At 45.4% G+C, this 23353-nt stretch overlaps 1 long non-coding RNA gene and 1 pseudogene across 1 annotated transcript; both read left to right on the top strand.

Annotated features, from left to right (window-relative positions):
• The first annotated feature begins 1426 nt into the window (after positions 1-1426).
• LOC144372594 (uncharacterized) lies at positions 1427-3378 on the top strand. Its single transcript, XR_013432557.1, has 2 exons — positions 1427-1698; positions 2667-3378. It is a non-coding gene; the product is annotated as an uncharacterized LOC144372594 (long non-coding RNA).
• A 9799-nt stretch (positions 3379-13177) lies between these two features.
• LOC144372585 (potassium voltage-gated channel subfamily A member 5-like) lies at positions 13178-15823 on the top strand (annotated as a pseudogene).
• Positions 15824-23353: the final 7530 nt, after the last annotated feature.

A 23353-nucleotide genomic window follows, 5' to 3' on the forward strand; every position in this document is an offset into this window, starting at 1 on the left:
ATCAACAGATTGCCAGGGTAGAAGGAACCTGTCCAAGAACCACTGGAGAAATGACGATCTCTTTAGACAGCAGTCTAAGGCCCAAGCTTATGTGGGTCTACATGCCTGTTCCTCATGAATGCTACATCTACCTTAGCATTAGCACCGTTTGCCACCCTGTTCAAGATTGGCATCAACTTCAGAAGGAAGGAAAGCGAATGGGAGAAATGTACTGAAAACCACTGAGCAGTCAACCTGTAATGAAATTTTAAAACTTCTAGGGGGATCATGTCAACACTGCTGAATTTGACTAGTTTTACCTATCAATGACTGGGTTCATTTTCTGCCTCTGTAAATGAACACTCAATATTTAAATATATATAATGATCAGAAATTAATATTTTTACATATAAATCTATTGAGGTTTTCAATTTGGAAAGCAGTATGGAGATTCCTTGGAAAACTTGGAATGAAACCACCATTTCACCCAACTATCTCATTCCTCAGTTTATACCCAAAGGACTTAAAAACAGCATACTACAGTAACACAGCCACATCAATTTTTATAGCAGCACAATTCACAATAGCTAAATTGAGGAGCCAACCTAGATGTCCTTCAACAGATGAATAGATAAAGAAACTGGTATATATACACAATAGAATATTACTCAGCATTAAAAGAGAATAAAATTATTGCATTTTCAGGTATATTATGCTAATATTATGCTAAGTGAATATTATGCTAAGTGAAGCAAGCCAATCCCCAGAAACCAAAGGCTGAATGTTTTCTCTGATGCATAATGCTGATCCATGATGGGGGGTGGGGTGCGGAGCATGGGAGGAATGGAGGAACTTTGGATTGGGCAAAAGGGAGGGAGTGGAAGGGAAGGGAAGGAGGGGGTACAGGGGTAGGAAAGATGGTGGAGTGAGATGGACATCATTACCTTAAGTACATGTATGGCTGTGACTCTAATTTGTGTACAACCAGAGATGTGAAAAATTGTCCTCTATATGTGTAATGTGAACTTAAATGCATTCTTCTGTCATGTATAACAAATTAGAATGAATGAATGAATGAATGAATGAATAAATAAAACTGATCCTATTCATTTTTTTTCATGTATTCTACATTGAATCAGAAAATGTCCCTCTTTAATCCATTAAATACTTTGGCCTTAAAAAATTTATTGAGATTTAAAACAAAATCATAGCCACCATATGCCTTAGTTTTTGATCTTTTTAAGTGCCTGCTTCAGAGAGATATGACACCTTTTGAAAATTAAACTCTTCCCAGCCCGTCCCCTCACCTTGACTTTCCTATCTGGCAATTTTCCAAGGAGTCATTTTCTGCAGAGAGATAAGTTGAACATCACTTTATTTGGTCTATTTTTTAAAAATAATAGTGATTTTTTCTCTTTCTAACTATTAATCTATATTATGATATTGAATGCAGTTTTCAACCTTCAAGTTCACCCCCAGCCCTTTAATGTTGATGTGCTACCTGGAGTCTTTGCTTACACTCACACTCTTAATTCTTACTGTGTTTTTCTTCTTATTTCTAGGCAGAAAAGATGAGGACAGTGGTGACAACAGCACCCCCTGATTGAGGGCTGGCTGGGTCATAGTTACTTTCATACATATATCACCATCTGGGGGATAACCCTGTACACGAGGTATCCTCATCTCCTCTTACAAATGAGAGAAGTGACGCTCAGAGAGGTAAAGTAACTTGCTCAAGGTAACACAGACAGTAAGTGGTGAAGTGTGATTTAAACTCAGACTTATCTTATCCTAGAGTATATATATTTACATTCTGACTTACTGCTTAGCTATCATGGTTCCCTAATTCACAGGAAATTTTTGTGTCTTTGGTTGGCTCTAATAATAGCCTTCCTAAGGAGGAATGTGTTGGGTTCTTCTCCTGGTATGGAAGGTACCTCCACCCTAAAGTGTCATTATTAATAAACTTATACATAGTGCCTGCTGTGTGTCAGACACTGGTCTAAGCAATTTACAAATATTAACTTATTTAATATTTCCAAAAACCCCACAGGTTAAGAAGCCATCATAATTCCTCTCATTTTACAGATACAGAAAATTAAAGCACAGAGAAGTTAAGTGACTCACCCAAGATCACACAACCATTACATTCTGCAAAGTCAGGTTTCACACTTATAGCCATGCACACAGGTCTCTTTCCTTCAAAGATTTGAACTTCCCATCCTAGCCCATCTCCTACTTCCTGTTCAATGATGAGAGGGTGATGGGGTCCAGGATCCAGAGTTTCCCCAAAGGAAGGTCCTGAAAAACAATAAGTCTTTATAAAGTTCATCATGAGGGGAAAGCTAACATGGTCCATCTATAGCTCCTGGCCACTGAGTTTTTTCTCTAAAACAATGATCACAGCCTCTAGGAGGATCCTTCTTTTGAGATTGAAAACCAAATTCATGAGAGTCTTTTTTTTTCTTGTATTAGGATTGAACTCAGGTGCAACTCACCACAGAGCGATGGCCCCACTCACCCCTTTTGTTTTTTACTTTGAAAGAGGGTCTCATTAAATTGCTGAGGTTGGCCTTCAACTTGCAATCCTGCTCAACCTCTAGAGTCACTGGGGTTATAGGCACGTGCCACCATGCCCACCATGATTCCTGATAGCTTCCTTCTCACCTCACTTCCTCTGATCTCAGCCATGTGCATGGATCTGACTGTGCGAGAGAGAAGCCATCAGGTGGGAAGAATTCTGTCCTGGAGAAGCAATGTGGCTGCCCCAACATCAGAAGTCACAGAAAACCAGATAAAAGATCTCCACCTCTTTGAGTCACTTCATTTTGACAAGATGCTGGACCTCCCTCCTTTTAGAGGTTGTTGTGTGATAAAAAGCAGAGACCTGGAGCTGTCCTTCACACCTTGCCCTGGTTTTTCTCCAACTGTGTCAGGGACTTGAGGAAACCAAGGGCATATTGGAAGACCACGGAGGGACAGGAAGGGAAACCCAGTGGAAAAGGTCCTCTCCCCTACAGCTCTTCAAAGGGATGTCCCAATAATGCACAGTAATCTGCAGTTAGAAGAGCTCTGCCATTACTGCTCAATAGATCTTCAACAGTCTCCTTAACTTAATGAGCTGTCAGTTTCTATATCTAAAGATGAGGATTGATAATGGCAACTATCATCCAGTATTGTTTGGGGGGATTAAATGTCACCGTGTATGTAAAAGTTCGGGCATACGATAACAGCTCAAGAAATGTTAACCAATATACAGCAAGATCTGCCTGTGCCTGCAAAGCTGAATTGACCATCGGGGTCTGCAACCACCAACCATCAGTTCTTAATCTTGTCTGAGGAATTTTGAGCAAGTTGTACATAATAGTAGGCAGGAGTTTATTTGAAGGGAAAGGAAAAGGGATAAAGGGACACTCAAGGGTGAAAGGGAGAGAGCATTTCCTCTCAAAGAGAGAGACAGTGTGTCTCTCTAATAGGTCAGTTTTATTGGGGGTCTCAGGGAAGTTTCCAGAGACTCCCTCCCAGGAGTACCATGTAATTTTTGACTGACAGCAGGATCGAGTCAGAACTTCAAGTTCCCATTGCATAGGGTCTCATCCCATGAAGGGGAGATTTTGATATTATAAGATCTGCTGAAGGGGGGAAAAAAAGGGGAGAGAATTGAACAACAGCAGAGGAGGTAGAGAGGGAAGATGGAAGGGGAGGGGAGGGGAGGGGGGATAGTAGGGGATAGGAAAGGTAGCAGAATACAACAGTCACTAATATGCCATTATGTAAAAATGTGAGTATGTAACAGAAGTGAGTCTGTATTATGTATTTGGGGAGTTCAAAACCCAATTGAGTCGAATGTATGAAAGATGATATGTCTTGAGCTCTGTAATGTTTTGAACAATCAATAAAAAAAAAAAAGATCTGCTGAAAACTCAAGGCAACTCTGAGTCAGCTGGGCCCATGATGACTTGTTCTAATTGGAACTTGTCCTTACAGATTTTTATGGTTGGAGACTTTGCTTCTAATTATCCCATCTCCTTGAGTCCTGGAATCTGGTCTGTGTAAAGGTCACAAAAGTCTCCCTTTAGAGTACTCTCTGTTCTTCTTACTGTCTTGGAAGAGTGTTTGGTCTGCATTTCTCCTGCAGATAACAGGTTGTTTGCTGAGGAAGGCAACATATCCTATTGACTTAAGTCAGCTAGGGTCCAGAGTGGTGTCCGGTAAAGTGCTTTTTACAAAAAAAAGCATGTGTGTGTGGGGGTGGGGTGGGGGGAGGTCAGCACAGTAGGCCCAGTGCCGTGACATGTGACTAAATTAGTCAGGGTCACTCTAGGTGAATTGGGCTGGCACGAAATAATCACTCAGGGACAGAAAGTACCTTTTTCTTGGGGTTTAGCCATGGCTCCTCTGCCCCAGCTCCCACAAGGGAGTCAAGGGAAGCTGGCAAAAGAGAGAGCGAGCACACCTGAAGCCCTATTTATTGAGGGGAAAGACACTCAAGAAAGTTCCACCCAAATGAAGCAAGAGATTGGGTTTGTGGGGGGTATAGCCCAGTCTCATTGTGTGACGCCTACTCCCAGAGCTTTATTCCCCTTCAGAGTGAGGTGAAATTCACCTGTTTCTGCATGCAGGAAACCAGTCTCACACCTCCATTGCTCAAAGGTAAGGGTCCGCGCTCACCCCTATGTGGCAGCTCCCAATAGCCCAATCTGTAAAATCATCCATTAACCTGATGTTCCCATTGCTCATGTCTGTCTGCGATCTATCATTAACTACTATGATAACATAATTCTGAAAATATAAGGAAAAGAACCAAACTCAGTCTCATCTTTCACAACATGCATATGACACTGAGTGTGGTGGGGTTTTGCTCATCCAGCTAGCAATCAAGGCTGCAATACCAGAATTTAATTCTGACACCGTCTACTGGGAGACAACATTAGATCCCACAGGTGGATGGCTCAGTTCCCCAAACTTGTCACTCCACCCCTACTCCAGATGCCAATCACCAGCCCCAGTTTGTTTCACCTGTGTTTCTGACTCAGAGTTCCCAGAGCTTGGGGAAATACTTAGTCACATTCACTGGCTTATTATAAAAGATATTACAAAGGATACAGATGAAGTAATGAACAGCGTGATGATTGGGGGAGGGGACACGGAGCTTCCAGACTCTCCTGGGGGCAGACTCTAAATTTCATGGGTTCAGCCATTCAGAAGCTCTCATCTCTCTCTCTCTCTCTCTCTCTCTCTCTCTCTCTCTCTCTCTCTCTCTCATTCCAATTTTGTCTTACTCTTGAGCTCTAGAATATCAGCCCATACCATTTGATAATTGACTTTCAAGATCACTCAGTCTAGTTGAACAATATTGGGGAGCTGAGAATAGCCAGGCAGTTCATGAAGCCAGCAGCCTTGGGGGCTTTCATCATCCATGTCTTTGTTGCAGAGACAAAAGCTCTAACACTCAGTTGAAAAATCCAGTGGGTGATGGCTGAGCCCCAGCTCAGTGTGACAATCCTTACTCTGATCCTCATTATCATATTCTCACAAGTGGCATCAAACCACTAAAAATAAGAAAGTTATTTCCCAAGATTAAAAAAAAAGAAAGAGGGTGGGAGTGTGGGGGATTCAGCACTGGGCTAGGGCAGGGGGAAACAGAAGAAGGCAGACGTTAAAATAGCAGCAAATGCACACCATGTAATTTCAAACAGTCGATAAGGTCACACTGCAAGGTTGGTAATTCTGCTGAGATAATTGCTCTTCCCAAGATCACTGTCTTTACCAGAGAAAGAAATGATTGCTGTGTGTGAGAAATCTCGCTGTCTCCTGCTTCATGAGAAGTGGCAGTGACTAATGAGAGACCAGGCTTTTGATTTGCAAATATTCCATCCATGCACAGGGACTTTAAGGAGTAGAGAGACAGTTTTAGAGAAGAATCCTTGGGATGATTCAGCCTTTGGGGTCACCTTTTATTTTCGAGGAAATCTGGGTGGCACCATGGAGCTAGATTCCATAAATCTAGGTTTAAAACCAAGGTCTCGGGTTGCTTAGCTTCTGATGAATCTCCAGAGCAAATCTCCAAATGTTTGTTAACTGCAAAAGAAGATGATTTGATTAGTTAAACTCCTGGATCCTTTGCAGTACTCCAAAATCCATCCTGGGAATCTCCTTGAATGCTTCATAGGGTTAAGAACAATACAGTAAGCACAATAATGATCTCCCCCAAATGTCCTTGTCCAGTCCCTGGAACCTATACTGCATGGGGCCAATGTCACCACAAGGGTCCTTAAAAGATAGAAGAGTGAAATAGAAGCGCCAGAGGAGGAGACATGACAAAGGAGCAGAGGTTGGATGAAGGAAAATGATTGTTCACTTTGATGAGCCAAGGAGTGTTGAATCCTCTAGAAGCTGGAAAAAGAAAATGAATTTTCCTCCATTTTTCCTTCTAACCATCCCTGCCAACAGTTTGATTCTAGCACACAGCCATTTTGGACTGCTAACCTCCAGAATTGCAAGATAGTAATTTTATGTGGTTTGTTTGGAAGTTTGTTATAGCAACAATAGGAAACTACTACCACCAGGAAGGTTCAGGCCCTGGTATCTCTTGCCCTGATACCAGCATCAAGGCATCTGCCGAGGCTAATACCCAGGGATCCATTTGTCTCATTTTCACTAACCTGGAAGATCAACAAAAAGAAAGGCCATTAATTACCTTTGTGGTCACTCTAGACAACTAATGTGTATAATTTAGGGCCCATATATGCATTTTCCAGCTATTAAGTACATAGACCACCTAACATTAACAAATGAACTTCTATTTATTGAGTGCTTATGATTTGCTAGACATGTAATACTTCATTACAGATGAAGAAATGGGCCTAGCAAAGCTGAGTGTCATCATGAGCTGTGGGGACTCTGTACAGGCCTATGTCAATCCAGGCCCCAAGCCATTTTCCAGAGTTCATTTCCCAGCTTCCAGATTCCTTATGCACCATAGTATCCAGTAAAAGGACCAGAATCTCACATGGGACAGTGTTTCCCAACTTTGGTGGGTATCAGAATCATGTCAAGAGCTTGTTAAAATGGATTCCTGGGCCACATAGATACTCTAATTCAGTGTGCGTGGGGAGGGGCTTGGGAAATTATTTTCCTAGTAAGTTTCTAGGTGATCTCAACACGGCAAGTCCATGGACCACACTTAGAGTAACCAGGCCCTAAAAGCCATCCTATCTCAGCCTTCATCTCTAGAACCAGCCAGCCACATTGATGCCATAGGTGAGCCTTAATTGTGTTCCATGACTAAACCAACGTTTTGCCAAATCAGAATACAGAGGATTTATTTTCAGAGGGTCATTGAGAAAAAATAGATGCAAAGATATGGCCTGCATGAACTGTGATAGTAAAAGCAAAAGTGACTCCATTTTGTTTTGTGATTTCATTTTGTAAAACAACCATGCCAAGAAGAGTCATGACTGGAGCAAGATGTTCTTTTCCTTTTGCTATAGAAACCTTTAAGAACACAGAACTACCTAATGGGATATTGTTTCTGTACCTAGGGTAACAGGGCTCTGTTTCTGTAACTGGGGTGACTGGGAGGTCTCTCTCAGGATCTGGGTCCATGGAAGTATAATCTCTCTGCTCCTCTTCCCTCTCCCTCTTGGATGGCTCTTCCCGCCTACCTGCTCCTACTTCTTGCAGTAATTAAACGATCTCCAGTCCCTAGCACATGTATATTTTTTATACAATTGTTCTGCTCCACTCCACCTTTGGGTTTCCACCAAACAGCAAAGGAAAGTCATTTCCAGGGCTTCCTTCCCAAGGTGTTAGACTGAGGGGCAAGTGAGAAGGGAAGTGGAGGGAAAGGAAGAACATCTGCTCATACCTTGTTAAAATGTTTGCTTTTTTTTTTTTTTCTACAGATCTTAGAAGTAAATGCATCTGGGATAGAGGATTCAATGAAAGAACTTTACTATTTTGCTGATTGATACTCTATTACCAATTATTGCTGATCAGATATCCTTGCAGTGTGCTATTTAATAGTAATATACCATAGAATTGCATGCTTCATAACAGCAGTGAGACCCAGCCTACCAAGGATCTATTAATCAAGTTTTCCTTTTTTTTAAGTTGAGAAGAGGTTCAATTTTTTAATTTTGTCACTGCCTTCTCTTTGGCTCTCCCTAGTCCAGCCTGAGAAGTCCTGAACCTGCTCCCCCAGCTAATGACACCTCTATTTTCCCTTAGAAAGATGCTGTTGGGGAGGTTAGAGAAAACAAATCTTCCCAGTCTGGGGTTGACAGGTCCTTGAGGAAGGAGATACAATGGTGGTCTGACTAGTTTTCCTTTTTAATGGAAAGGGGATCCTGGGACCCAGAGTAGATGTGTGATCAGGTTATTTGGAATAATTAGTTTACCAGGATCTTAGAAAAGTGAGGGCTCATTGTAGAGTGTGCTTCTCTTACTTTATGAAATCTGACCTCCCTCCATGGTACCTGGGGTTTGGTTGGGGTAGCCCCCAGAGATGGCTGGATATATATTACAGGTGTGGTTCTTGCAACAGCACCCATTTGTCCATCTTCTTAAGTGAAAGGAGAAGTAGGCTGAGTCCTGAGACTTAGACTGTGTAGTTCGTAGTGTTAGTTGGCTTGTAGCATTTCAGTGCAGGTTATTACCAGGACTCTCTCCAGAATCCCAGGGCAGCACCAATGTGGCTCCCATGGCTGTCAATCACTTCAAGGAGGAGGGGCAAAATTCATGTTTGACAGGTAAGAGATGAATGGCATAATTAAAAACAAATATTATTTTTGCCTCCTCCTTGACTCTTTAAATTCTGTCTAGAAATGAAAGGTTTCCGGTTGAACTGGGTGAAAATCCAACAGGTCTTCATGTTTTTGTTTGATTCTGATATAACAAACAGAGCTACAGTAACTTTAGGCCTTATAAACACTAGGAATTAAATTGCACAACCCAATATACTAAATTATTGTTTTACCCACACAGCTGTTTTTATCTACACAATTGAGGTGGCTTATGCAACAGTAGATAATACAGTGAGATATATATATGAACAAAGGGCCAGAGAAAATTTAATTTACCAATTAGCCTATTTGGCCATTCAAATGAGTCTTCATTATTTAAGTGATTTCAGAAATTACCCTTCATTCCTGTCCCTCAGTTTCCCCTTCCTCCTTGCTGCAACAGGTGAATTTCTTTCTCTTAGTTCAATTGCATTCAGCACATATTTATTGAAATGCATGATGTTAATTCAGCACCATGTTTGGTGTTGGAAGGAAAATCAGATAAGTAAAGAGTAGTTCCTGATTTTATGATCTCTGTCTTTGTGTATCTGTCGCCTACTGTCCATTTATCTATTGATACACAAATAGATGATAGATAAATAGGTCAGCAGGTAGACAGATGGATTAATGGTGTGGAAGGTACCAGTTATAGATAAGATAGATACATACATATCCACAAAGATTAAACCAAAGATATATTCTAATAGGAATGAAAGAAATAGGGTACAAAATGAGCAACTGGAAGCTAAAATAAAACCATATGGTTTTATTTAACAGAGAAACAAGCAAAGAATCTGAATATAAGAAAGAAACTATTATGCCATCTTGCTGGGGACATGGTGAAATGTGATGGAGCAGGCTTTTCACGACTTTATATTCATCTTTCTCTCCGACTCAATCTCACAAAACTCTTCCTTGGCCCTCTGTGTCAACGACATTAGCTTTCTTTTGTTCCTCAAGACAACCCTGTCCCTTCCTTTACTGGTGTCTCAGGACACACTCTTCCTTCCACCTGAAATAGCTTGTCTTTTCCATCACAACCTCAGGAAATCTTCCCTGAGCCCTAGGTAGAGTCAGGATCCCCACTATTCTCATAGTACTCCATATTCTAGTTGGTGCCAATCATCAAAACTGTAATCAAACAATTAATTTAAGATTAGATGCTCTGTGTCTTTTGCTTTCCCTCGGATGTACCATCTAGGGAAATGAATCACATATATCTTGGTCATCAAAGGCTTGTACATATCAGGTACTCTGTAAATACATTTGGAATGGATAATAAACTTGACATTTAGGATTCCTTATCCTCTTCCTCTTCTTCCTTTCCTTCTCCTCCAGCCCAGCACTCTCTCCCTTCAATACCTGTCTTAAAATCACTCTTTTTCTCTTTGGTTCTGTATTCCTTCCAAGTCCTCCTATTATATGATAGGACCAGCCCAATGAATTAACAGAAGAACTCCCATTTTTTCTCCTCGGTGCATGTCATTCTAGGAACATATCTAGAAATGGAAAAAATGCTAGAAACTTTGTTTGGATCTTGTCTGAGAAGAGGCTGATGGTCAGATCTGTAGATAGGAACAACAGTATCACCTGGAAGTGTGTTTGAAATTAGTCTAAAATGCACACCAGAGCAGACTCTGCATTTTAACAAGATCCTGAGGTGATGGTCCACCTTTTAACACTACTATAAAAGAACATATTTTTCTAGGACTAGATATGTAGAAAAGAAGGCAGGTTTCAGTTATGTGATGTGTCTTCTGGGGAGAAGATAAGAGATGGAATGCAAGAGGTTTATTGGAAGATGATAAAAGACAAAAGTGATAGGAAGCAGAATTCCTTAGGTAAAGCATTCAAACAATGATGCTGATCCAAAACTTGGGAAAGGAAAGAGAAGACAAAGACAGGTTGGAAAGGGTGAATCTCAGAATACAACACAGATCTCAGTCTTGGCCGACTCAATGGGGACCTCCAGAGCAAAGGTTACTGTTAGGGGAATTTTGCATTGGGCAGAAGTGGCCAGGTCCTTGCAACTCTTCTGTGCACAGTCATTGGCAGAGGGCTGCCTGGGGGTTGGTGGGGGGTGAGTTGGGGGGGGAGCAAGACCTCTGCTGGAAAGCTGAGACAGAGTGAGAAGGTGCTAACAGATGGGAGTTGACAACTAACTGCACTCCTGCAGCTGATAACCAAGTTCTTTTTTAAGGGAGATTTCCATGGCTGCCAATTATGACATCTGAAGGTAATTTTGCAAGAAACTTGGGAGAGATAGTAAAAGCACAGGAAGCCAATTTAAGAAAATACCACATTAAAAGAGGCCCGACTTAAGTGCAGGACTTTTTATGTTGTATTCTGATTCTTCAGAGAACAGTCTTTCCCAAGGTGCCTAGAAGACAAGGGACTCCAGAGACTCTTTCCCTTGGGGAATCCAAAGGGGATTAATATGGCATTTACAAGATGCTTGAGTTAGTAAACAGGACACCATGGTCATGAGTGTCTGACCTCATCCTCCACAAGCTCAGCAGGGGCAGACCTGATGCTGACTGGCAACTTTAAAGAGCCACAGAAAACAAAAGGGGCTCAGGGCTTGCTCAGAGGTAGAGCACTTGCCTAGCATGCACAAGGCCAATGCTTAAGGACCTGAGTTCAATCCTCAGCACTCCCCCCCTGACCCGCCCAAAGAATAAAAGCCCAGTGGAGATGAAACAGTTTGGGAGAGGAGAATACAAGTCCCTGTGGTTAGCCAGTGATGTCTCCACATACTGATTTTCACATTCATTCCCCTTCTTCATTTATGCACATCTGCAAAGACAGCAGAGTCATACACAACAAAAAACATTTACATGAACCAGATTCACAGCAACTCTGGCACAAGCTTGTATATCTACACTCTGCTATTTCAACAAAAATTTGTACACCCAGAACCAAGTTTCTGATCATCCCCCCTGTGTAGATAAATTCATAGACCAGAGGCTGTAACATCCACAGCTATAAATCCCCAAACAATTACAGGAACAAAAATAGACAATCTAATGAGATATTCAAGAATTTAGTGACTATGGTCATTTAAAGTCAAGAATCTGTAGGCTGTGTCTGGAACAGCCAGACATTCCTGGAAAGATTTCCCTTGGTTTGAATCCCCAGCTTTGCCACTTTCTACTTTTGAGATGCTGGGCAAATTAGCCAATCTCTCTGTACTTCTGTTTCTTCATTTATAAGATGGGAACAAAAATAATACTCGCAAAATAGATTGCTGTAAGAATACGTGAGTTAATATTTGTAAAGCACCAAGAGTTGGCTGATACATAGTAAGAGCAAAGTAATTCCCTCTAATCATCCACCCTTCACCCCATCTCCCTACACCATGCCCCATGCAGTTGCTAACTATAAGGTTCACCAGGCAGAATCAGTCCTCACCAAGATTTTTAAGTCCTTCCTTCCCCTCCTGTTATGATTTTTGTAAATAAGATTTGGTTGAGAGGGCTGATGGGTTGTGGCAGGGTTATGGGACCAGACAGCCAATCTCATGATGAGGCTGCCAGCCTGGGGCTGCCTTTGGATCTGTCCTGGTTCACCACTGCTGTCTGAGCTGGGGATAGGACTTTTCCCAGGTCAAGGGCAGGGGGTGCTACAAGGTTCAGCCTAGTATCTTTTTGTGGGTTTATAGAGAAATTGGAAGACAGATGCGTCTCCATATATATATTTCAAGGTCCATAGCTCTGCCATGCCCCCTCCTGTCTGTAATTCTTCCCCAAAAAATATCATTATTCCTCCAAAGGGAAATATGTATACACACACACACACACACACACACACACACACACACGCAATTGTTGTTTCCTTTCTCCTGCTTCGACTCAGCGCAAAGCTTAGTGCTTTCATAGCATGATAGTTGATATCCCCTCGGGTCCATTCGGCTTTCAGCGGGTTCCCAGGTGAACTGAAAAGCAGAGCTGTTCTCATCTGGTTGCTCCTGGAGTTTCTATGGTCTCAGTACAACCTGTTTCTCTCTCGCGCAGCTCCCTCCCTCTCTTCCACCCTCCGAGGTGTGGGGACCTTCTCGCCCCCCTCCTTTCTCTAGCCCAGGGCCCCAGCTGAGTCCTCTTGGGAGAAACCCGCTGCCACATACTCGGGAAGGGAAGCTGGAGAAGAAGGCGGGGGAGGCACAAAGGGTGGAGGCCTTGCAGCAGCAGCGCAGCCAGAGGGGCGGCTGAAGGTTGCATCTGCTGGAAGGAGGCTTTTTGGCTGCCTGGTAACCGGCTGCCAGAACAGAGAGTAAGGGAGAGAGAGGGAGAGGAGCATAGAGCAGGGCAGCAGCTCTTGACGTCAGGACCCAGGGAGAGGATCGTGCCAGCAACCCCAGCCCGCCCCAAAGCCAGACCAGCGGACTGCGGGAGAGGAGCCTGACAAGAGGTGTAGGCAGAACCTGAGTGGGGGGCACAAGAGCCCTTGGCTAGGGCACAGCATGCCCCCTGCTCCAGGGCCATGGAGATCACCCTGGTGCCCCTGGAGAACGGAGGTGCCATGACCATCAGAGGAGAAGGTGAGGCAAGAGCAGGCTGTGGTCAGACCATGGGAGAAGAGCTTCAGTATCCTCCGACAGCTGGGCTTAGCGATGGGCAAAAGGAGCAGGCTCCAAGGGGGTGCAGCACACAGAGGGGCACGGACCCAGGAGGGGGACCTTTGCCTCCGCTGCCTCAGGAACTGCCTCAGCCTAGACGGCCCACTCCAGAGGATGAGGAGGGAGAAGGCAACCCCAGCTTGGGCATGGTGGAGGACCAGGTACCAGTACTGGGACCGGGGTCCCTTCACCACCAGCGAGTTCTCATAAACATCTCTGGGCTGCACTTTGAGACGCAGCTGGGCACCTTGGCTCAGTTCCCCAATACCCTCCTGGGGGACCCAGCCAAGCGTCTGCGATACTTTGACCTTCTGAGAAATGAGTACTTCTTCGACCGAAATCGGCCCAGCTTCGATGGTATCCTCTACCACTACCAGTCTGGAGGGCGCCTCTGGAGGCTGGTCAATGTCTCCCTGGAAGTGTTCGCAGATGAGATCTGCTTTTACCAGCTGGGGGACGAGGCCATGGAGTGCTTCCGGGAGGACGAGGGCTTCATTAAAGAAGAGGAGAAACCCCTGCCCCGTAACTAGTTCCAAGGTCAGGTGTGGCTGATCTTTGAATACCCGGAAAGCTCTGGGTCTGCACGGGCCATCGCCATCATCTCCGTCTTAGTCATTCTCATTTCTATCATCACCTTCTGCTTGGAGACCCTGCCTGAGTTCAGGGATGAACATGAGCGTCTTCGACATCCCCCGGTGCCTTACCAGCCTTCTACCCCCGCCTCAGGGACAAATGGCAGTGGGGCCATGCCACCTCCCTCTGGCCGACAGTGGCTCCACTCCTGCCTATGACATTGGCAGACCCTTTCTTCATTGTAGAGACCACGTGTGTCATCTGGTTCACTTTTGAGCTGCTTGTGTGCTTCTTTGCCTGTCCCAGCAAGGCAGAGTTCTCCAGGAACACCATGAACATCATTGATATTGTGGCCATCTTTCCCTACTTCATCACCCTGGGCACTGAACTGGCAGAACAACAGCCAGGAGGTGGAGGAGGGGGTGGCCAGAACGGGCAGCAGGCCATGTCCTTGGCCATCCACAGGGTGATCCGCCTGGTCTGGGTGTTCCGCATCTTCAAGCTCTCGAGACCCTCCAAGGGGCTGCAGATTCTGGGGAAGACCTTGCAGGCCTCCATGAGGGAGCTGGGGCTGCTCATCTTCTTCCTTTTCCTTGGAGTCATCCTCTTTTCCAGTGCCGTCTACTTTGCAGAAGCAGACAACCAGGGGTTCCACTTCTCCAGCATCCCTGATGCCTTCTGGTGGGCAGTAGTCACTATGAGCACCATGGGCTATGGGACATGAGGCCCATCACCGTGGGTGGTAAGATTGTGGGCTCTCTGTGTGCCATTGCTGGGGTCCTCACCATTGCCCTGCCTGTGCCCATCATTGTCTCCAACTTTAACTACTTCTGTCACCAGGAGACAGACCATGAAGAGCAGGGAGCCCTGAAGGAAGAGCAAGGCAACCAGAGACGGGGGTCTGGACTAGACTCCGGAGGACAAAGGAAGTCCAGCTGGAGCAAGGCTTCCCTCTGCAAGGCTGGAGGGTCCCTGGAGAATTCTGACAGTAACCGAAGGGGCAGCTGCCCCCTGGAGAAGTGTAATCTCAAGGCCAAGAGCAATGTTGACTTGCGGAGATCTCTGTATGCCCTCTGTCTGGACAGCAGCTGGGAAACTGACTTGTAAAGGGAGGCAGCAGATTGGGGAACAGGGGTGGCCTCTGAAGCTGGAGATTTACTTTATACCACAGAGTATTCCAAGTCCACATTATTACTGAAGCCTGTTTTTCTCTTCCTCCTACCCTCTAACTCCCCATTTTCCCTCTTTTTTTCCATGACACCAAGGGTCGCCTATTTTTAAAAAGTACCACATTCCATGACACAGGAGCTGTTGAAATGGTGAGCGCTGTGAGTTGAATGTATTTTAGCCAGCTTCCTATACCCAGCAGAGGGATAACCCAAACAAAAATGACTTTAAATAGCTCAGATCCCAAGAGATTCTGTAGCTCTCCCCATCCATGTGTTCCAAATTTGTTTTACATATTATTATATTTGTGTATAGAAGACAATGTTATTTTTATGGCTGGTGAGTGAATTTTTGTACTGTAGTTCAGAGGGAGAATATTTGCATTTATTCCCAAGATATATGTTGAATTTATGTAAAAGAGTTTTTTGATGTTTTCCTGGGATACTTGGAGCCAGAGATCCTGGCATGGCTGTTTCTTCAAGTCTCTCTCTTTTCTGGGATGTGATATGGGTGCTTTATATCTAGGGTAAGGAATGTTCTGGAAAAAAAACAACAAAAAACAGATCTGACTTTTTCTGTGAGCCTTAAGTGATTCTTATAACTTTCTTTGAAAAGCATTCTAATGGTGTTAGAGGAAGACTTCTGATAATCCATTTTCCTTATTTTTAATCCCAGGAAATAAATTGTGACTTACTTGGGGCAAGTGTTAGGTTTTTTTTTGTTGTTGTTGTTTTTTTTTGAAATTTTAGATAATAGTCTGCCACTTGTTGTTTCTGGTTTTGGAGTCAGGGCAAATGCCTCGACTGGGGGTAGAAGACTTGGAAAGCTAATAATGGTTTCTCTAAGCCTCAGAGGCGATGGTGGGTAGATTCTGTTTGTTTCAGGCTGCCTTTGACACAGACACACTGCAAGGTGCTGTGTGATGCGTGGTATCAGACACCACATCAGTATGGAATATGCAGGGGGCTAAAAGGAAGAGGATGGTGAGTACACACCCCCCTCCACCCCAGTGGTTCCCTGGGGCCGGATTTCTGAAGTGTCCTTTTCTGCAGGTTTTAGGACTTCCTTGACACTGCTCTCAATAGATCTGAGAAACAAATCTGATTTCCACAGGCATGAAATCTGTTCACAAAAGCGCAGATGAGTGTGAAAGTCACACAGGGAACAGTGCCTGATGCCCACTGCCCTATGGCACAACAGAGGAATAAGCAAAGCCTTTATGGTGGACAGTAGCAGCAAGAGGCCAGGGGAAGGATTTGCCTGTTCCCATTAAAGGCTGGTTTTGACAGATTGTAGCCTTGCCCTGAGCAGTCCCTGAACTCAAAGCAAATCCCTTTGTTTCCTTTATACTGAGTGGCTGTGGCAAAACATGACAATAGGAATAACCCTGGCTACAATTTCTCTCTGGGTCTATATATCAGGATTCCTGCTGCTGCTTTTCCTGCTGGATAATCCAAAGACTGGTTGTTTTCCAGTTTCAGCAGGGAGGGCCTGTGACCCATAATCACAGGTCCACTCCTCAAGAGTGAGCTTTTTGACTGATTCTGAAGGTGTGGTGTCAGGGTTGGGGCGGTTGTCTCTAGCCACTGGTGGCTGGCTATTTACATTTAGATACAAATTAAATAGGATTAAATTTAGAGTTCCTCAAAGCCATCAGCCGAACTTGAAGTGCAGCAGTGGCTAATGATGACATTTCTGTTGTTGCAGAACTTTCTATTGGATGATGCTGATCTGGAAGGAAAGAAAGGCCAACTGATAATGGCAGTTACCTTGGCATGGTGGGGACAGGGATCGAATGCATATTTATTGCCTTCACTGTGGCCGCTGTCCTCAGCACTGGGGCTACCCGGATGCATAAACAGACCCATGGCTGCCCGGGGAGCCGCCATGCCGGAGGGTGGTTTGTCAAGTGGAAAAGCAGGGCCAGGGCCTGGGTACAGAGTGCGGGCCGGTGACACAGGGTGGCCATGACACATTGTTTTCACTTACCTGCATGTTTTTCAGATGAGGAGACTCCTTACTTGTATAATTTACACTTTGTAAAGGAAACAAGGGGCTGGGGTTGTGGCTCAGGGGTAGAGCGCTTGCCTAGTGTATGTGAGACAGTGGGTTTGATTCTCAGCACTGCATATAAATAAGTAAATAAGATAAAAAGGTTAATTGACAAGTAAAAAATATTTTTTAAAAAAAGAAAGAAAGAAAGAAAAAAGAAAAAAGAAATGAAAGCCCCCAGTTGCTGAGAGAGAAAAACTGGATTCCCATCTGATTCTCACCCTAATGTGCACCTCGTGGCCTAACCCTTCTGGGACTTTTCTTTACCTCCCTTGTGCATTGAGCAGGAGCTCTGGGCCACCCGCCTGCCCTCCTGGGGTTGGCTGCATCTGTGATCCTCTCTACCTGCCAAGGAGACCCGTGGAGCCTTGGGAGGTGTTAACATGGCAAGCTTCTATGGGAACCTATTGCGAGAATTGCAAACACACACACACACACACACACACACACACACAAACACACACACACACATGAGGAGAAGGCAGCACAGGAGGCCTCCACAGCCCCAGAGGCTTGAAAATCCTGCAAAGTGCCTCTGGGCACCTGGGTTAATGTGATCCAAGCTCCTGAGACAGCAGCTCCAGCAGGGAAGACGGCCCTGCAGGCCCTTCCTAATGACATTTAGCAGTGCCTACCTTCCCCTGGGCACCTTTACCCAGACTAATTTATTTAATCTTGAGGACAACTCTGCCAGGTCAGCACAATATATCACCTCCAATTTACAGATGGGGAAACTGAGATCTCAACTACTACCTAACACCTGATTATTATTTTGGGGGTGTACCAGGGATTGAACCCAAGGGCACTTAACCACTGAGCTATAGTCTCAGCCACTTTTTGTATTTTATTTAGAGACAGGGTCTCCCTGAGTTATTCAGGCTGCCTCTGGACTCCCCATCCTCCTGTCTCAGCCTCCTGAGCTGCTGGGATTACAGGCGTGTGCCACTGCACCAACCTAACACAGGATTATTAAGTGGGGAGGCTGGACTTCAAATTAGAGGGCAGCCTCCAAAGCCCTGGGTCTTAACCACCGTGCCTCAGCACCTGCTACATACAGCCAACTAGGACAGAAAACAGAAGAAATCGAGGCTTTGCTTGTTGAAAGCAGTGTCTGCTTGTGTTTGGGGGGCACAGACCAAGTGGGGAGGAGCTCTGAGGGAGGTTACTGGAGTCTCCCTGCTTCTCCTTTGCCAAGATATTCTCTGGATACCCAAGGGACCCAAAGCCAGTGCCAGCTACAGGAGCAAAGGCTTGTGGGCCACGGGAGGCCTTCAGCTTTTATTCTGAATAAAGATGGGAAGGACTTGGAGAGCAGGATTGGCAGGACAGTCCTGGTTCTTCCCAAGGGAGGCTTGGTGGGGAGACTGGGGTCCCCCTCCTGGGCCCCACCTGACTCCCCAGTGCAGAGTCCTGGGAGAATGTCTTCAAGCCCGTCCTCAGCCTGCTCTCTGGACTCCCCTGTACATTTCACTGGGGTCTCCACCTGACTCAGCCACGCCCACCCGAGCTGCAACTCAGCCTTCCTCTTGTAGCTATGGCTGCTGGGTTGCAGTACCCATTTTGCCATTTACCAGCTACAGGAATTGGGTAAATCTGTGCCTTAATCTATTCCTCTTCCTCCTCCTCCTCTTCCCCTCCTTCCCCTTTCCTCCTCTTCCTTCTCTTCCTCCTCCTCCTCTTCATCTTCTTGTACTGGGGATTGAAACCAAGGACACTTTATAGGTGAGCTACATCCCCAGTTCTTATTTTTTGAAACAGGGCCTCACTAAGTTGCTGATGCTGGCCTCAAACCTGCAATCCTTTTGTCTCAGCCTCCAGAATTGCCAGGATTATTGGTGTGCACCACCATACCTGGCTTCAGTCCCTATTTCTGCAAATGGGGATGGAAAGGTTACTAATTAATAGGGTTGTTGAGTGGATTAGCTAAGTTAATATGAGTGACATACTTGGTGTTGTGTCTGACACAGAATAAGAACTTAATAAATACCAGCTGTTTTGATAATTGCTGCTGCTGTTTTCTTTTTTTCTTCCAGCTGGTCCTGGGGACAGGGTCTTGCTAATTTGCTTAGGGCCTCACTGAGTTGCTGAGTCTGCCTGGAACTTGTGATCCTCCTGCCTCAGCCTCCTGAGATGCTGGGATTGCAGGTGTGAGCCACCATGCCTAGCTCTTTAATCCTTCTCTCTTTCTTTTCCTTCTGATTTTGCAGTGCTGGGAATCAAAACCAGGGCCTTGTGCATACTAAGCTCATGCTCTACCACTGAGCTGTACTCCAGCCTTGTTTCTTAAATAAGTCCAGGGAGCCAAATCTTCACTAGTGAAAAAAACTTTTCCACCCTTTCAAGCATACCGGAGATGTTAAATTACAAGCTTGGGAGTTCCACAGAGATCCTGGTCCCTGGCACAAACCTAGATAAGTTTCTGTTGCTTATAAGCCACCTGAGCCACCCCAAAAGACAAAGCCTGAAAGTTGGCACCCACAAGTGGGGGAGGAGCTGCTGTTGCAAATATTCATAGTGTGGAAGAAACTTTGGAACTAGAGGAGTTTTGAGGTGCACACCAAGAAAAACCTACGTTGCCATGAACAGACTATTAATATTAAGGGTGAAAAAAAAATATATTAAGGGTGATTCTTGTAAAAGCCCAGAAAGGAAAGAGGGAGCTTGCCCTTCTGACCATCAAAGAGAACACTTTTATATTAAGGGTGATTCTTGTAAAAGCCCAGAAAGGAAAGAGGGAGCTTGCCCTTCTGACCATCAAAGAGAACACTTTTATATTAAGGGTGATTCTTGTAAAAGCCCAGAAAGGAAAGAGGGAGTTTGCCCTTCTGACCATCAAAGAGAACACTTTTGAGGCCAGGAACAGAATGCTGAGGGGTTATGAAGAGTAAGCCATTCTGATGAGGAATGTTATTGGGAACTGGGGGAGAGGCAACCCTTGTTATAAAGTGGCACCAAGTTTGACTCAGTTGTATGTCATGGTGCTTCATGAAGATGGAACCTTGTGAGCAGTAAATAACCCCAGTGATTTGGGAGGCTGAGGCAGTAGGATTGCAAATCGGAGGCTAGTCTCAGCAACTTATTGAGAACCTGTCTTGAAATAAAAAGTAGAAAGGGCTTGGGCTGGGGATATGGCTCAAGCGGTAGCGAGCTCACCTGGCATGCGTGCGGCCCGGGTTCGATCCTCAGCACCACATACAAACAACGATGTTGTTTCCACCAAGAACTAAAAAATAAATATTAAACAAAATTCTCTCTCTCTCTCTCTCTCTCTCTCTCTCTCTCTCTCTCTCTCTCCTCTCTCACTCTTTCTTTAAAAAAAAAAAAAGGGCTAGGGATATAGCTCAGTGGTAGAGCACCCCTGGGTCCAATCTCTGGTATCTCACACACACACACAAAAAAAAAAAAAAAAGAACGAAAGAAAGAAGTATGTTTTTAAGCAGTGTTGTAGGTGTAGATAGTTCTTTCCTAAGTGCTTACAGTAAATGGGAGAAGACAGAAGTGTTAATCAAAAGGTCTGAGCCCTGGAATACTGGGGGAAAATGAAATGCTGCTCAGGAGAGAATAAAGGTGTCACCAAAGGACATTCTGATAAGGTTAGTGTGGGTCTGTTGTCCTAGAGAACTGGAGAATGACTGAAGGCATTGCAGGGGGTCACTGGCCTGCCCCTCCCATCACAAGCCCGGATTGCCAGACCCCGGCAATTTCAAAGGAGGTGTGGGTGCTGTGGGGCCTTGGCTGCCAGTGTCGCCCCAAGGCTCCCCACCTCCATTCTGTCTCCTCAGCCACCCAGTTACAGCCCCAGGGAGTCCCGGTATGGAACACGCTGTGCCCTCAAATCTGGGGAGGGGGGTACGGCTGCGTCCACCTGTTACCGCTGTTGACCCCAATGTTGAAGAATAACACAGAGAAGCATGCCGAGGCGAGGTCAGAGTAGAAATTAGAAGTTTATTAAAGGACAGCAGGAAAGACTTCTCAAGAAGGAGACCCAAGAGGTGGAATCCGTGGACCTGCGGTTGTCTCCCCTTTTTATAGTTCTTTCGGTGATGGAATGTAGGTGGGAAGGCCCGAGGGGTGGGGCACAGGTGGGCCAAAGAAGAAATCTTCATTAACATTTCTTTGGGATGGGCTCTGGGCCTTGGGTACATTAACATTCCAGTTGTTCCACTGTTCCGGGAATTCGTTCTCAACCTGGCCTCCCTTTTGGATCTTACTGGATATTAGACCCGGTTTACCTGACCACACTGACTGCCTAACTTTAAATCTGGCTTCACACCTAGGTTTCCAAGAATGGCCACAAGCTCTGGGGCTCAGGCAGAGAGTAGCTGCAGGGATAGCAGAGAATCCCCCAAGGGAAACTCCAGCAGGGCTCTGGGGCAGGGCTGCTTTGGAGCCCCCAAAGCACAAGTCCAGCCCCGGAGAGCCCCAGGCTCCGACTCTAACCACCAGAGTGTGCAGAAGCTGCAGCAGCAAAGCCTTGGAGTCGGGCTGTTCTGGGAGTCTGTCCTGGGAGTCGGGCTGTGGGGGCAGGACCGTGGGGGCAGGACCTCCACCCTAGGGGGTCTGGAAGGCCACAGCCAACCCAGAGAGCCTGGGGACAGAGACTTGAGTCCAAGACCATTCTCAGGCCTCGGGGGTTGGAGCTGCTCTCGGACCTGTTACCCCTTCTTCCTCCCAGTTCCTCAGGAATGTCTCCGCTGAGCAATCTGCCTCCTGTGAGTCATCCAGTCCTTCCCAAATCTAATTTAGATAATCTTTAGATGAGACTTTGGACTTAGACTTTAAAGTTCAAGGAGTGAATTCAGACGTTGAGGCTGTTGGGACAGAACAAATGTATTTTGCATGAGAGACAAATAGGAATCAGAGGGCTGGGAGCGGCCTCTGGGAGGGGGTGATCTTGCCTGAAAGCCGAATTCTCCAGAGTCCATAGGTAGACACTGGAGGCTGGAGGGAGATTTCCCGTCCACCCTCTGAAATTTTACTGGAGTGAATTGACATTAGGCAGATTAAATAGGAGAAAAGATACACACATTTATTAACATGAATGTGGAAAAAATCAGAGACAGGACTCACACAAAACATGAGACTCTCCAGCAGCCAGCTTAAGTAACTTTCTGAGCTACCTTAATGAATAGTTTTGAATAGGGAGGTTTTTGGGGGATCTGGAGGTGCTGGTGACCAGGGATGGCAGAGGAGAGGGGAGAGATACCTGGTAACAAAGTTTGTTTCATTATAGGTAAAGTCTCTCAGAAGAATAGATGAGACGTCTGTCCAGATAGGCAGGTGTCCTGGTGTGGAGATCTTTAGTCTTTTCTCTCTGGTTAATCTTATCTGATTAATGAAATTTCATAATTGTTGCAGTCCTTCTGGGAAAGGGACCTCAGAGGAAGCCCCTCCCAGCACTTTGGGAAACAGAGAAAACCCAGAGACAAGACAGTGGCGGGTCAGGGGCATGTGAGGGACTTCCCAGGGCGACCTGCTCTCCTGGGTTCCAAGTCAGGGCACTTTGGATCCGGTGTGTCGTGATCTCGGTACGGCATCTACACACAGAACTTTTAAAAGTGTTTCCTCAGGTTTCTTATTACTATAGTGATTTAAGTTACAGCCAACAACTTAGTCCAATTTTTCATGGCCGAGAAGGAGTGGGAATGACATCACTCCCAGGAATCAGACGCCAATACAGCAGCCCTTCAGGTAATCATATAGGACCGAATTCTTCATAGGCAGGGCAATCATATCAGGTATTAGGAGACCGGACCTTGCAAAGTGGTAGGTCATGAGGATGGAGCCCACCTGGATGGAATTTGTGATCAGTGTCCTTATAAGGGGCCCCAGGCAGCTGCCTCCCCGCTCTTCCACCCTTGAGAGCACTGTGAGAAGACCCTAGCTAACCAGAAGGCAAGGCCTGGCTACACACTGAATCCGCCAGTGTCTTGATCTTGAACTTCTCAGTCTCCAGAACTGTGAAAAATACACCTCTGTGGTTTATAAGCAGTCCAGTTTATGGTAATTGGTTATAGCACTGCCTGGATGAAGACAGCGGGCGGGCAGGCGGGTGGAGGTCTAGGGAACAGGAAAGAGGAGCTAAGCAGGCCAAGAAACCCAAGTACAGGGACGGAGAAGCACCATCCGCTCACTACAAAAGGCTGAGTTCTCCTAGTAGAGAGCATCTTCTTGTCAGAAA

This window comes from Ictidomys tridecemlineatus, unplaced genomic scaffold, assembly GCF_052094955.1.
Source record: "Ictidomys tridecemlineatus isolate mIctTri1 unplaced genomic scaffold, mIctTri1.hap1 Scaffold_135, whole genome shotgun sequence".
Lineage (NCBI taxonomy): Eukaryota > Metazoa > Chordata > Mammalia > Rodentia > Sciuridae > Ictidomys > Ictidomys tridecemlineatus.